Source organism: Triturus cristatus, chromosome 1_1 (genome assembly GCF_964204655.1).
Source record: "Triturus cristatus chromosome 1_1, aTriCri1.1, whole genome shotgun sequence".
Lineage (NCBI taxonomy): Eukaryota > Metazoa > Chordata > Amphibia > Caudata > Salamandridae > Triturus > Triturus cristatus.
The window spans coordinates 753,370,337-753,386,526 of NC_140579.1; positions in this window are offsets into that span (position 1 = coordinate 753,370,337).

Here is a 16,190-nt window from a genome sequence, read left to right on the forward strand (position 1 = left end):
GCAGAGGCAGAGTCCTCAGCCTGGCCAGCAGGGGGTGGAGCCAGCATTGTGCTGGCAGGGGCAGCCCTATTCAAACCCAGGGACTACTCCTCCCACCCATCTAAAGCAGATCTCCCTATTCACTCTGCTGCTGACTCATCCAGGCTCCTGGAGCCACCTAGCCCATCACATGACACCAGTCAGCCAACCAGCACACAGGCACACAGGAAGGTTAAACAGGAGAATAGCTACTTTCTAAAAAGTGCTATTCTCGCATAGTGAATTTAAAAACCATCTTGCTAAAAAGATGTATAATTAAATTCTGATCACAAAGATACCAAACTTGGATTTTCTATCTTGCCCTTATGGGAAGATAGGCATGTAAACAGCCTCCCCCATTCTATCCTATGGGCAAGATAGCCTCTCAGCAGTGAAAAACGAAAATGACTGTAATTCACTACCAGGGCATGTTACACACCTCAGTACATGCCCTACCTTTCAGATACACTGCACCCAGCCCAGGGGGGTACCTAGGGCCACCATAGGGATGCCTGACATGTACAGAAAGGGAAGGATAAGGCCTGGTCAGTGGGTGCACTGGCCAGGTCGACATGGCAGTCCTGGACTGCACATAGGCACTGCAAGCAGGCCTAAGACATCATTTTAGCGCTACTCGTGTGGGTGGCACAATCAGTGCTGCAGCCCACTAGTAGCATTTGAATCACCAGCCCTGGCACACCCAGTGCACTTTACTAGGGGCTAACAGGTGAAACAAATATGCCAATCATGGATAACCAATCAATATAACAATTTTTACAGCGAGCATATGCACTTTAGCACTGATCAGCAGTGGTAAAGTGCCCAGAGTCCTATTGCCAACAACCACGGTTCAGAAAAAATAAAGGAGGAAGAAGCAAAAAAGTTTGGGGATAACCCTGCAAAAAGGGCCGTTTCCAATACAACCCCCTTCCAGCCTAAAGCCTGGGTAGACCAAGCGATACCTCGATGGGATTCCCTGCTTAGGGCGATAGAACACGGAAACTGGCCCAAACCGCAGGGCACTATTCCTGTTCTACGCCTTCCTGAACCCGGTTGGATCTCTCCATCCATACTCTCAGGGTCCACCAAGCCAATCCATGTGGGACCCTTCTCCTCACCTGTGGACACCACCTGTGCAGCACCTAGCCTTAACTTGCTCACAGGTGTGTCCCAACAGACAGACAGCAAGCCGCAGTGACCAGTGACAGTGGTCAGGGATGAGACCCAGGCCTTATGCCTCTCAGGACCCTCAAACCCCTGTGGCGTCAGAGGGTGGGGGGCAGTAGCCCCAGGTGCTTGGCACCCTTTGTCCACTTCCTTTCTTGTCAGGTCGGGTCTGACAACCTGGCACTGACCTACCAGCCCCGGGCCTGTATCCGGTGGCTGGACCGGAGGCTGGGGTAGGCTTTTCCATACCCGGTCCTCCTCTTCCTTGGGGCTCTGTACCCTCCCACCTGGAGTGGTACCCCCTTCTAGAATAGTCAGGGCACCTGTGGCAGGTGTCCTGCACCATTCGCCCACCAGTTCAGGGGTTCTATCCTGCAACTGGGATTCCAGGTCAGGGGGGACACCCCGGACCTGGCCCTCCAACCTAGGGTCTACACCCTCCAGGTGAACCGGGGTCAGAGGCGAGGACTCCCTCCCTCTGCACCCCCTTCCAGAGAGCTGCACCCTCCCCACTGGAGTGGTACCCCTGGAAGCCAAACCGGTCAGGACACAGCTTACAGATGTCCTTCCCTCCAGGTCAGGCAGATCCTGAACCTGGCCTCCCAACCCAGGGACTAAACCCTGCGGTTGCACACCTGCCTGGCATGCCAGGACTTCTGGGGACTCACACAGTATCTCCCCGAGGGTGACACATGACTCATGTGTCTCGTGACAGTCTGCCTGGCGCAGATCTCCCGGCCCCTGTCCACCTGACAGTGCGCGAAGATCCCCCAGGTCAGAAGTGGCGTCACCATGGTCACTCCTAGGGGACTCAGCCCTTCTGGCTGGTCCCCGACCCACTGGTTCTCCCACTGGGGAACACATCCCCCTCTCACCCCTCAGTCTGGACTTCTGTACCCTCCCAACTGGAGCGGTACCGCCAGACACCAGAACCACTGGAGCTCTGTTTACAAAGGCTCCAGGCTCTCCTGACACTAGGAGATCCTCCTCAAATGGCCTACTAGCACTGTCTAGGCCCCCAACCTGGTGTTCCCTTAAGGAACCCACCAGGCCCTGAGACTGGGTTTCGGGCACCTTGGGACCCACAGTCCCACACTCACCCCTTCTCCACTGAGACAGGACGTGAGCCCCTACACCCCTCCCACTACACTGGGACCTAACCGGGCTACACTGAACCTCTTCCATCTCACAGGTCTGGAAGATATCTGGGCCACTCCTTTTGGGATCACTCCCCAATGCCTCTCCAGACCTTTTGGCATCCAACCAAAGGTCTGCCTCCAACGCAAGCTCTCTGGAACCAGAGAACTCACACTCCACCGGGTGTTGGCATAGCTCTGGAAAACAGGGACTTAAAATATGCTTTCCAACAAATGAATCACACAGCCCCCCACAGTTGTTAACCAAGCTACCGTTTGCCTCACCCTCCAGTGCCTCACACAAGTACCCCACACACTCTCCTGAGATTGGCAAGACAGTACCTGACTGTTTCTGTCACACAACTCACACTCTTCTGGGAGGTCTTCACACTCACACACCAAGGTTTCTAACATGGGGGAACCCCTCTCCCTGTACCTCTCATCTAGGGTCAGTAGAGTGTCCCTCCCACCACTAGGAATATGGTCCCCTGTGCCAGTTCCCCAATCCACTTCAGGGACACTGCACTCCACTGGAACTACATCATAAACCTGAACCCCTGGTGTATGTCAACCCCCTCCTTCAAGTCAGGTGCCACATCTCTGGGTGTTTGTACCTTTCTCTCAGCACTAGAACTTACAATCTTGCTGCCACCATCTGAGCTGGACTCCACCTCCAACTCAGCAAAGCTCACTTCTTGAGCTACCCATTTTTCTTCTTCAGCTGAGACACTCATGGCCTCAAGCCTCTTGAGCTCCAAATCAAGCTCCCTCATCCTCAAATCATGAGCCAGAAGCAATTTCTTCTCTTCCAAGGCACGGGCATTCTTGCTCTCCTCCGCCGCCTTTTCTACTTCCAATTGCTTCATTTTCATTTTCATTATTTCCAATTCATGGTTTCTCACCCTTTGATTCTCCTCCAACTCCTCTGGAGTGAGCCTCCTACTGGAATGGGAGCTGCCAGCCCTTGAGACTGGTCCGACCACGGGCAGATCTTGGGGAATAAAACCATTCTCTTCATCTGCATCATCTTCCTCTTGGGCCTCCCAACAGGCCTTCAAGAATCTTTGTAGCACATCCTTTCCAGATCCGCTTTTCACAGGGCAACCAAGGTCTTTGCAGAATTGCTTGAGCTCCTCAACTCTGTATGAATATAAATCCACAATGGAAAACTCCAATTCTGCCCTCTCACTTGTTGCCACCTGAGACATGATGCTCTTGAAGAGTTACTCAAAAATACAGTATGTGGTTGCGTATTGGTCTGCACTTAAACTAGTGATGTACACCAATTACTGTGGGTCAAGTACAAATACAAGTTCAATCCTCACCGCTGACCACCAATGTTAGATCTGGGGATCTCTAGTTGGCAGGGTAGGTACCACTGTCCGAGTAGGGACCCTTGCTTCTAGTCAGGGAAAGGGGGATACACTGTTAAGATAACCCCTGCTCACCCTCTAGGTAGCTTGGCCTGAGCAGTCTAGGCTATCAAAGGCAATGTGTAAAGTATTTGTACCAACACAAACAGTAACACAGTGAAAACACCACAGATTTACTCCACACCAGTTTTAGAAAAATAAGGTATCTTTACTAAAAACTTCACAAGACCAAATACTACAGACAAACCAACATACAATTAAAAAGATTACTTTAAAGATAGTTCAAGAGTTTGCAGAAAGTACTCCAGGATGTAAAAGTCAGTGTCCTGCACAATGCGACTCTCAATGCACAAAATGCGACACTCTCGTGCCCAACAGTACCTGTAGTTGCGATAAGGTTCCCAAAAGCTATCACAAGGAAGATGGCAAAGGCGATGCGATACTCCTGAGATCTTGGGGAGGCTTTGCAGCAGCCCTGCTTCACGCAGCAGAGGTGGATGCGCCAGCTCCGATCTGTAGGGGGAGGATGCGATGACTTTGGCATTCGTTGCGTAGGTTTCTTAGGGGGAAGCGTCACGCACAGGTACGATGCGACGATCTTCGGTGCGGCACGGTGCGCGGCGCAGCACGGACTTCGGGTGCCGCAACCCTCGATGCGTCACGGGACGGGACTCTGCGTCAACACACGCAGCAACTGGATACTTTCACGCACCGGCAGTGGTGCGGCCCGCAAACTGGTTCTGCGACGACCCTCGCAGCGGCAGGAATCTTCTCGCACCGGAACGATGCTAGACGCACTCGGCGATGCGGGGACTCCGGGTGCTGCGATGACGCCGCGATGAAATTTTCCTCGCACTCTCGTTCTTGCGACACGCAATCGGATGATGCGTTGGGTACCAGTTACTCTTTTTCACGCTTCTGCTTCCCAGCTCCCAAACACAGCAAAACGAACTCCTGAGGCCCCAAGACTGGGCAAGCACTCCAAGGCAGGTCAGAACTCCTTCAGCAGAGTTCCAGGGGAGCTGGTGGTGAAGTCCTTTTGTTAATGGGACTTCTTAACAGGGAGCCAGCTCTTCTCAGGCCCTTGGAGATCAGAATCAAAAGAAGGGGACACAGCAAAGTCCTTCCCCTCTCCTTGGCAGCAAAGCAAAACAGCAAGCAGGCAGTCTTCTCCTCTTCAGTTCTTTTCAGCTTTCTCCTTGGCAGAGGTTTCTTCTTAGTTTCAAAGTGATCTAAAGTTTAGGTGTCTGGGGTCCTCTTCTTATACCCCTCCAAGTCTTTGTCTCTCTGTGTTTCAGTGGGGGGATTCCCCTGCTCAAACCGGTTCCTGGGTGTGCTCTGCCCTGGAGCACCTGGTTCCTTTCAGAGTGAGGGGCAGGGTCGTTAGACGCTCAGCAGGAGGTGGAGCCTTCTTTGTGCTGGCAGAGGCAGAGTCCTCAGCCTGGCCAGCAGGGGGTGGAGCCAGCATTGTGCTGGCAGGGGCAGCCCTATTCAAACCCAGGGACTACTCCTCCCACCCATCTAAAGCAGATCTCCCTATTCACTCTGCTGCTGACTCATCCAGGCTCCTGGAGCCACCTAGCCCATCACATGACACCAGTCAGCCAACCAGCACACAGGCACACAGGAAGGTTAAACAGGAGAATAGCTACTTTCTAAAAAGTGCTATTCTCACACAGTGAATTTAAAAACCATCTTGCTAAAAAGATATATAATTAAATTCTAAACACAAAGATACCAAACTTGGATTTTCTATCTTGCCCTTATGGGAAGATAGGCATGTAAACAGCCTCCCCCATTCTATCCTATGGGCAAGATAGCCTCTCAGCAGTCAAAAACGAAAATGGCTGTAATTCACTACCAGGGCATGTTACACACCTCAGTACATGCCCTACCTTTCAGATACACTGCACCCAGCCCAGGGGGGTACCTAGGGCCACCATAGGGATGCCTGACATGTACAGAAAGGGAAGGATAAGGCCTGGTCAGTGGGTGCACTGGCCAGGTCGACATGGCAGTCCTGGACTGCACATAGGCACTGCAAGCAGGCCTAAGACATCATTTTAGCGCTACTCCTGTGGGTGGCACAATCAGTGCTGCAGCCCACTAGTAGCATTTGAATCACCAGCCCTTGCACACCCAGTGCACTTTACTAGGGGCTAACAGGTGAAACAAATATGCCAATCATGGATAACCAATCAATATAACAATTTATACAGAGAGCATATGCACTTTAGCAGTGATCAGCAGTGGTAAAGTGCCCAGAGTCCTATTGCCAACAACCACGGGTCAGAAAAAATAAAGGAGGAAGAAGCAAAAAAGTTTGGGGATAACCCTGCAAAAAGGGCCGTTTCCAACAGGCGCGTTTTAAGTTGGGGAAATAATTCCCCTTCAATCCTGAGGGACCCTGGGGGCCAACTAGCCCACCAGGTGCTTCCAGTAAGCACCACTGTGCTGCGTTGCAGAGAGGTGGTCTAGGCCGTGTCCCTTTTTACATCTCTCTGCAACGCAGCTCTGTGGTGCTTACTGGAGTTACCTAGTGGTCTAGTTGGACCCTAGGGACCCTCAGGATTCAAGGGGACTTAATCTCCCAGCTTAAAACGGCCACAGGGCGTGTTTACACAGTGGGAACCGGAGGGGACGGGGCCTGAGGTGACGTGCGCAAACACGCCCTGTGGCGCGTTTTAAGAGGTTGTTTTTAATCCCCTGCCCTATTATATACTAGGGGCTTACAGAGGAGGTCATGCTAATCACAGGAGGACCCCAACGCATAGTGTTCCCTAGTGTATGTAGGTGTTTTCACTGTATTCTGAGTGACTTTTAACATAGCACTGGCTCTAGGACTGGTTAGTCAGACTCAGTTACCACCACTATCCGTCTGAAAAAGTAGCGGGTACAGGATGATTTTGCAACAAGGCTTCTTTCTGCTCTTCTGTTTGTTCTTTCTGCACCTTATCCTTCTTCCTGCACTTTTCTTCGTCTTTGAGGACTTCTGTTGCTTCTTTCTGCATTTCTTTTTTTCTTTCTGTGAGTTTTTTCTTCTTTCTTCACATGTCCTATCTCTGTAGGCACAGTTAGAAATTAGCATTTAAAAAACCTTTGAAATTCACTGAAAAAAACATAGGTTTCAGGCACGTTATAGTTTGGTATTAGCATTTAAAAAACCTTAGAAATTCACTGAAAAAACCATAGGTTTCAGGGGCGTTATAATTAGCTGGTCTTTTCACTCGTACAAAACCATTGTAATTCCCCCGTTATAGTTAGTTCAGCTAACTATAACTCGTGCGCCCGCAATGCACTGCTGATGACGTCACATATTACATCACTCATGACATGGTCAGTGACATCACTCATGACATCACTGATGACATCTCAAATGACATCACTGATGACATCATCCTTGTGATAGAGTGGCAGACCTCCTCTCCCCCAATATAACCTTTGATACACACATTCAAAAATAGAAACTAACATTTTCAAAACAATGGACATACCAATACCAGTTACAACAACCTATTCAGTAATTCTAAGATCCACATACACATCCACTCATTCACCAACAGTCCTATACAGTCACTCATACATGTACTCACTCATCATATGTACTCATACACCTTTACATCCTGTTACACAATGCCACTCATCCATAGAATTACTCACACACATAGTCACTCATGCTAATAAAGAATCAAACATACATTTACTTGCATATACAGTTATACACACACCACCACACTTACTTCTACAGAAACTTAAACATACTTAGTCTTTTAAACAATCACTTATAGAAACACATACTTATTCATACAGGAACTCTTTCAATCTCTCACTCTCACATAAACTCACTTATATACACCAATAGTCACATATACTAGTTTAAAACATATGTAGTTACTCATAAAGACACTATTGAGACAGTCATTCATTCACTATCACACCCATACACACACTCATCCACCCATACAGTCCTGCACACATGCTGTCTTCAACACATACAACCAGTGAGTCACTCATTCATGCAACTATGCACTACATAATACCCCCCACCGAACCATGCAGACACTCAGACTGATACTCAAAAAACCAACTAATAACCTATATAGACACCCATGTAGCTACTCACCAACCCATGCAGCCACTTATCCACAAAGTGAGAGACTGATACAGATATTTACATATTTAAACATTACTCACTAAGCCATGTATTCACTATGATACACTTAATCAGTCAGTTACACAATCAATTTTTCAAAAACAAATCATCCATTTAGACACTTATATACCCATTTATTCTTCCATCGACCTTGAGATATACATGTATAAAACATATTTAATTTTCAGAAAAACACACATTCACTGGATGATGTCATCAGTGATGTCATTTGAGATGTCATAAGTGATGTCATGAGTGATGTCACTGACCATGTCATGAGTGATGTAATATGTGATGTCATCAGCAGTGCATTGCGGGCGCGCGAGTTATAGTTAGCTGAACTAACTATAACGGGGGAATTTCAATGGTTTTGTACAAGTGAAAAGTCCAGCTAACTATAACACCCCTGAAACCTATGGTTTTTTCAGTGAATATATATATATATATATATTCACCTAAAAAATCATAGGTTTCAGGCCTTATATAGTTAGGAATTAGCATTTAAAAAACCTTAGAGATTCACTGAAAAAACAATAGGTTTTAGGGGTGTTATTGTTAGCTGGACATTTCACTCGAACAAAACCATTGAAATTCCTCCGATATAGTTAGTTGTACTAACTACATCTCACACGCCCGAAATCCACTGCTGATGATGTCACAAATGACATTATGGTCAGTGACATCACTGATGACATCTCAAATGACATCACTCATGACATCACTCATGACATCATCCAGTGAATGTGGTTTGGTTCGGTATTTAAATATGTATTATATATATATAGCAATTTGCATTGAAGAATCAGTGGATATATAAATATAAATATCTGGATGGAGGATTTAGTAACAGTGTGATTGACTGTTTACTTGACTAATTTATAGTGCCTCACTAAATGTATTGGATAGTGACTAAACTGTGTGAATATCTGTATCACTTTGTCAGTTGTTGTGTAAACTGCTGCACAGTTGGTTACTAGCTACGTGAAAGTCTATATTATTTATTGATTAGTTAACTGAGTATTTGTATGGGAGAGTGAATGTGTGTGTGGTTCGGTGAGGTGTGTGTGACTGCCCAAAGGTGTGTGAATAGTTGATTCAGTAGGTATATGAAGTTAAAACTACATGTTATAACAGTTGTTTGGGTGAGTGAATATCTTTATGGGTGTGGCGATGAGCCAATATATGTCTCAATGGTACATGTCCAACAAACTAGGAAAATAAAAGCCAGTCTATATGTCAGTTGTTGTATATAAATAAGTATACATAAGACTCAGTGATTGTATGACTGACTGTATGGATAACTGTATACTTGTAATAGTGTTTTTATAACGCACTAAGTATGAGTTATTATCTATATGAATAGATTAAGTGGTGTTTGTATAAGTGTATATCTAAGTAAAAGTAAGTATGATCGATTGTTTGCATAAGTGAGTAGGATGACTTCATAAGTGATTAGGATGTGTGCTGGTGTGTAATGTCAATATAGGTGTATAAGTGAAAGTGTTCTATTGATCATTGACAGCATGTATGAGTGAATCTATAGGTAAGTGATTAGATGTGTGTATAGATCTAGGAATCACTGAGTGGGTGTTTAGAAACTTGTATTGGTGTGTCAATGGTTTCAAATCTGGCACCCTGTATTTTACAGTGAGTGATGAAAGGTTATACTAGTGTATGATGAGGTGTATCTGATTGTCACGTGGATGATGGCATCAGTGATGTCATCAGTGATGTCATTTGAGATGTCATCAGTGATGTCACTGACCATGTCATGAATGATGTAATATGTGACATCATCAGCAGTGGATTGCGGGCGCACGAGATGTAGTTAGTTAGTAGGAATTTCAATGGTTTTGTTCGAGTGAAAGGTCCAGCTAACTATAACACCCCTAAAACCTATTAATTTTTCAGTGAATTTCTAAGGTTTTTTAAGTGCTAATTCCTAACTATATCAGGCCTGAAACCTATGTTTTCTTCAGTGAATTTCAAAGGTTTTTTAAATGCTAATTCCTAACTATATCAGGCCTGAAACCTATGGTTTTTCAGTGAATTTCAAAGGTTTTTTAAATGCTAATTCCTAACTATATCAGGCCTGAAACCTATGTTTTTTTCAGTGAATTTCAAAGGTTTTGTAAATGACAATTTTTAATGTATTAATTGTTATACTGATTTTTTTATACTGATTTACTACATTTTTTAAACTATTTATTTTTAGATATATATTTTTTAATTACATTATAATTACATTATACATTACAATACGAAATATACTTTCTCAGAATGAATTACTTTAGTTTAAATACTTGGCAAATAGGCAACAGACTTTTAAGTACCGTAGTTACAGTTGTTGCAATGGGAAACACAATTTCAAACAGATAGCAACATTGAGCTCAATGTAAATTTCTAGTTAAATGCAATTAGTTACTTTATGGATTACTTTTCTAACCACAGGACTGGATCCTAGATTCAGTCCTTGGACATCTCCTGTAAACAGTTGAATAAAAGCGTTTTGGTTACAGTAGTTATTTTTAAGGAATATTATTGTATTTTAAAAATTTTCACATAGAGTCACCAATGTTATCCTATGGCAGAAAATTCACTTAGCAGGTAAGTAGTGTTATCGTTACTTTTTCTTACTCAGTGGTGGATCCTGGATCCAGCACTGGCCAACCTCCTGTAAACAGTTGAAAGAATGTGTTTAAGTCATACAGACGATTTTTTAGGAATATTTTTAGTTTGTGAAAATAGACACTTAGAAACTTTTCTGCTGAAAACCACACAATGGATTCCTATGGAAGGAAATACAAGTTACTGGTAAGTATGCTTAGAATTATTTTTCAGGGTCAGTGCTGAGCTAAAAGATGCACCACTGGGTTCTCTCCTGACTACAGGTGAGTAAATCGCAATTCGTAGTTCCGCTGATTTTAGAGGAATATTTGAACGTTTCAAAAATGGACACTTGGAAAATTTTCTGGTGAAAACCACACATTAGATTCCTATGGAAGGAAATACAAGTTACTGGTAAGTACGCTTAGAATTACTTTTCAGGGTCAGTGCTGGGCTAAAAGATGCAGCACTGGGTTCTCTCCTGATTACAGGTGAGTAAATCGGAATTCGTAGTTCGGCTGATTTTAGAGGAATATTTGTACGTTTCAAAAATGGACACTTAGAAAATTTTCTGGTGAAAACCACACAATAGATTCCTATGGAAGGAAATACAAGTTACTGGGAAGTACGCTTAGAATTACTTTTCAGGGTCAGTGCTGGGCTAAAAGATGCAGCACTGGGTTCTCTCCTGATTACAGGTGAGTAAATCGGAATTCGTAGTTCGGCTGATTTTAGAGGAATATTTGTACAATGGTGAAGGAAGGGGGCGGGGCCTGAGGTGACGTGTGCAAACACGCCCTGTGGCGTGTTTTAAGTTGGGGAATTAATTCCTCTTCAATCCTGAGGTCCCCTGGGGGCCAACTAGCCCACCAGGTACCTCCAGTATGTGCCAGGGAGCTGCATTGCAGAGAGGTGTTCAGAGTCCACGCCCCTTTTTACAACGCTCTGCAATGCAGCTCCGTGGTGCTTACTGGAGGTACCTGGTTGGGTAGTTGGTCCCCTGCGGACCTCAGGATTGAAGAGGAATTAATTCCCCAATGGGGGGCTGGGGCTGGGCGCCCCATTACTATAAAAAATTGCCCCCGGGACTTGGCCCCCCCGAGGGCTAATTGTAAACGGAGCGCGGGAGATGGCGCTTCGTTTTTTTTTTCACATCCCACGATTTTTTGGGCTAGGGGGTCAGGGTGTTTCTACCCTTCCCCCTTGTCGCGTTTTGCGCCTTTTTTTTCCGTTTTTCTTGTGCCTCGTTTCTACCGAGGCACAAGATGGCTGCTAACACTTCCTGATTCAGAGTGTTGGCAGCCAATTAGCATTCAGCTCGTGCATGGCAGGGTGCACATTGGGTGCGGGGAGGGTGCGCGGATCCTCCGAGGCCATAGATATATATGTACTTTTACTTCTAATTTTCTCAGGAACTACTGAACGGATTTACACAATTTAAGCAAAAGGCACGAGTCTGAACTGAGGACTACCTCTTTGCCAAATTTGGTGTAATTTCGTTCAGCAGTTCAGGCTGTAGCTGCGTCAACAGGTCCTATGGGAAAATGCATGGGAAAAACGCGTTTTGGGACCCCCCTTGATGAATCACTGTGAAATTATCAGGATAGGAGCGGATCGGAGGTGGACAAAAGTTTGGAGAGTTTCGCGAAGATTCGTCAATCGGTGCCAACGTTATTCCAAATAGAATGTTGCGGATTTCCTCTGGAAAATAGGTCCTAACTATATCTACCTACTGGCGACCGCCAGTAGGTAATATATATACACCCACATATATAAACACATGCATACATATACACACATATATCAATGAATTTCCATTTGCCTCTCTGGATTGTCCAAAAAACGGAGACGGACCACAGCGTAAGTGCTTATTCTTTTATTCTGTGCAAAATCAGCATGACGCATTTCAGCTCACACGGGAGCCTTGATCACATGACAAAGTCCTACGTTACACTCGATCTTTTTAAAGTTCCCTGTGGAAATACAAGTGAAATCACCTGTGCATTCTTACGCCATAGACATAAAGAAGTAACATTGGTAGTCTTCCTGTGTTTATACAAATTTAGTTTCCTTTTTTATGCAACAATTATGCAGAGAGTTCACATTTAGTGGTTGATTAAATAAATAAATAAATATATCAGTTCAAAACAAATACAAATCGGAGATAAGACTAATTTTCTAAAATAGATATCAATTTACTCTATTTACCCCTTATTTTTCATGTCTCATGACGTTGTTGTATAAATCCCTAATGCCAGGCGTATGAGGATGTGTGTTAATGATGTGCAAAAAGTGCTAATAAATTAAATCATCAGTGCAATAAGTTTACTAAAAATTGATTTCCAATAAGTGTGCAAAAAAATTCACTCACCAAAGTCACGGAGTTCATATATTGTTTGTCTATTATTTCTATATTGTTTAATCTCATAAATTTGTTGCGCTGTTGTGGTATTGGAGCCCCAATGCCCACGATTGGACATCTATTACTTATGCTTAAAAATAGCATGGTTTCTTGAAGGGAATTCCAAACGTTATTTGTCAATTTTACTCACAAATACACAATTACAACTTTGCTTACTGTTATCTGTTTTTTCGTTGTGTTGTATGTCACGTTTTAAGGGCAATTGTGGCTGCTGTCCAAGATATCAAAAACTAATATTCAGATTGGTTCAGAATCCATCAATATTGAATAAAACGTATTGTATATTAAATTTATGTATGCATCAAACTGTACAAAAATATTGGCATGGATGCCTATTGGACAATTTAACTATTAAAGCTAAATAGTGATGTGCCACTAAGTTCATAGGTTCCTTCCTGCATTTGCATCTGTGTGGTTGCCAATGTAATAAAAGTATAAAAACCATCTTCCTCAGATAAATATCTAAAAAGATAGGGAATTATTAGTTAAATACTAGAAAATACCTATATACATTGTAGCACCATCAACCTACAAAATCAAGATAAGAGTCCTATTTACAACCTTAAAAGTAGACTGACATATTCTCGATAAGAGTATCAAATTTAAAAATTATAAATATTTGTAACAAAATTTAAAAACTTCCCTGTTGAAAAAACCAGTTTATAAGCATGTGTACATGTCCTCTGTCACGTTTAATCCCATTGGATGTTTAGAATTCAATTCTAAGATATATCTGGTTTCAAGCTGACATAACCACTGTTCCCTATTGCCCCCTCGTCTACTCGGTGGGACTGAGTCAATCACGAAATATTTAAGATCTTGGCTTCTGGAGTTATGTTTGCTTTTAAAATGGCGTGCCACGGGGTATGTATTGTCCTGATTGCTGTTAGCCCTTAGGTGCTGCAAAATTATTTTGTGCACCGGTAGTTTGGTGCTCCCTACATAATGTAGGTTGTAAGGGCAGATTAAAATATAAACCGCATATTCCGTTTTGCACGTCATAAGTTTAGATATTTTAACGCTTGTTGTGCTGAATGGTGTCACATATGTTGTGCGATTCTCCCCTTGTTGGCATGCCTTACAGGTTTTGCACCTGAAGAAACTCCTGTGTATCTGTAGCCAGTTGGTGCTCTCAATGACCTCTGGGCTGGTTTTTACTAGCTCGTCTCTCCTTGATAGACCTCTACTATATGTGATGGAAGGTCGGGTTGGTAAAGCCTTTCCTATAATAGGGTCACTTAGCACCATGGGCCAGTTTCGTGAAATGATCGATTTTAGTTGCTTATGTTGCTGGCTGAATTGCAGAATTATTCTAAACTCCTCATTGTTTTTGTTTGTATGTACTGACGGTTGTATCATAGGGCCTAACTCGCTGGGAGTGGTTTTCGAGAGTAAATCATACCTATCCTTACGCATGGATTTAGAAATAGCATTGTCAATCACTCTTCTAGGGTATCCCCTCTCTAAAAACCTTATCCTACTAGAAATCTGAGCTTCCTTCAGATCATCATCATTATTATGAATACACACATATATATACACACACATATATATACACAAACATACATATATACACACACATCTAGACATATATGCACACATATACACGCACAGATATATGCACACATATATATACACACGTACATACACACACACATATACACACCTATATACAATCATATATATACACTCACACATCAATATATATACACACACATCTATATATACACACACATATATATACACACACAAATATACAGACATATCTACACACAGACATATACGCATAGATATACATATACACAGATATACATATACACACACAGATATATACATAGATATACACACATATAGATATATATATATACATGCATATATATACACATATATATACACACACATACACACATCTCGCTCTATATATAATATATACACACATATATACACACACATACACACACATATATACATATACATACACACATATATATACCTAAACACACACACACACACATATATATACATAACACACAAACACACATATACACACATAAACACACACACATATCTACACATAAATACACACATATATATATATAAACACACACACATTACCTACTGGCGGTCGCCAGTAGGTAGTTATAGTTAGGACCACGTTTCCATAGGAAATCCGCAACATTCTATTTTGAATAACTTTGGCGCCGGTCAACGAATCCTCGCGAATTTTTCAAAATAGCTGGGGCGCTACGCTCCGCTCCTACCCTGAAAGTCTCGGGGGGATTCGTCAAGTGGGGGCTGAGATAAAAGGGGGGTCCCAAAACACGTTTTTCCTATGCATTTTTCCATAGGACCTTTAGACACAGCTACAGCCCGAACGGCTGAACAGAATTACTTGAAATTTGGCAGAGAGGTAGTCCTCAGGTCAAGGAAGTGCCTTTTGTAGGTTTGGTGTAAATCTGTTCAGTAGATTCAGAGAAAATAGCCTTTAAATCAATATATATATCTGAGCCAGCTTACGGTGCGCTTACGGTGCGCTTACCGTACGCGTACGGTGGCGTGCGCGAGCGCGATTTTGATTGGCTGTTAGATCTTAGTAAACATTCGAATCGGTCGAAACCAGGAAGCGGCGGCCGCCATTTTCTCTCTCGCTCTCTGAGTTGGGCAGCAAAAACGATGCCAAAAAATGTCTAAAGAGGCAGTTTCTTGAGATCCTAACCACCCAGCATTGATATAGGGGTCCCCAAACAACCCCCAAGCCCAAAAAAAATATTTATTTTTTTTCGGAAAATCGCCGATTACGCTTCCCGTACGCGTACGGTAAAAATTTTTTAAAAAAAATATTATCCACACCCTCCCCACCCCGTGTGCAAATGGTGCCCGAAGGTCACCATTTGTGCATGGCTTATTACAGGTAAGAAATAAACAAAGAATACATTTCACAAAGATGCGCATAATATGTCCCCCATGTGCGCGACCACCGTGCGTGCACGGAACAAACTGCGTTAACTGGGCGCGCACGCCACGAATGGCGTAAAGTAACTTAGCATTTAAAAAACCGTACAAATTCACTGAAAAAACCATAGGTTTCACACACGTTATAGTTAGGAATTAGCATTTAAAAAACCTTGCAAATTCACTGAAAAAACCATAGGTTTCACACATGTTATAGTTAGCTGGACATTTTATTGATAAAAAACCAATGAAATTCCCCCGTTATAGTTAGTGCAGGCAACTATAACTCACGCGACCGCAATCTTCTGCTGATGACATATGTGTCTTTATGAAAAAAAAATATTTGTAATATATGTATAGCT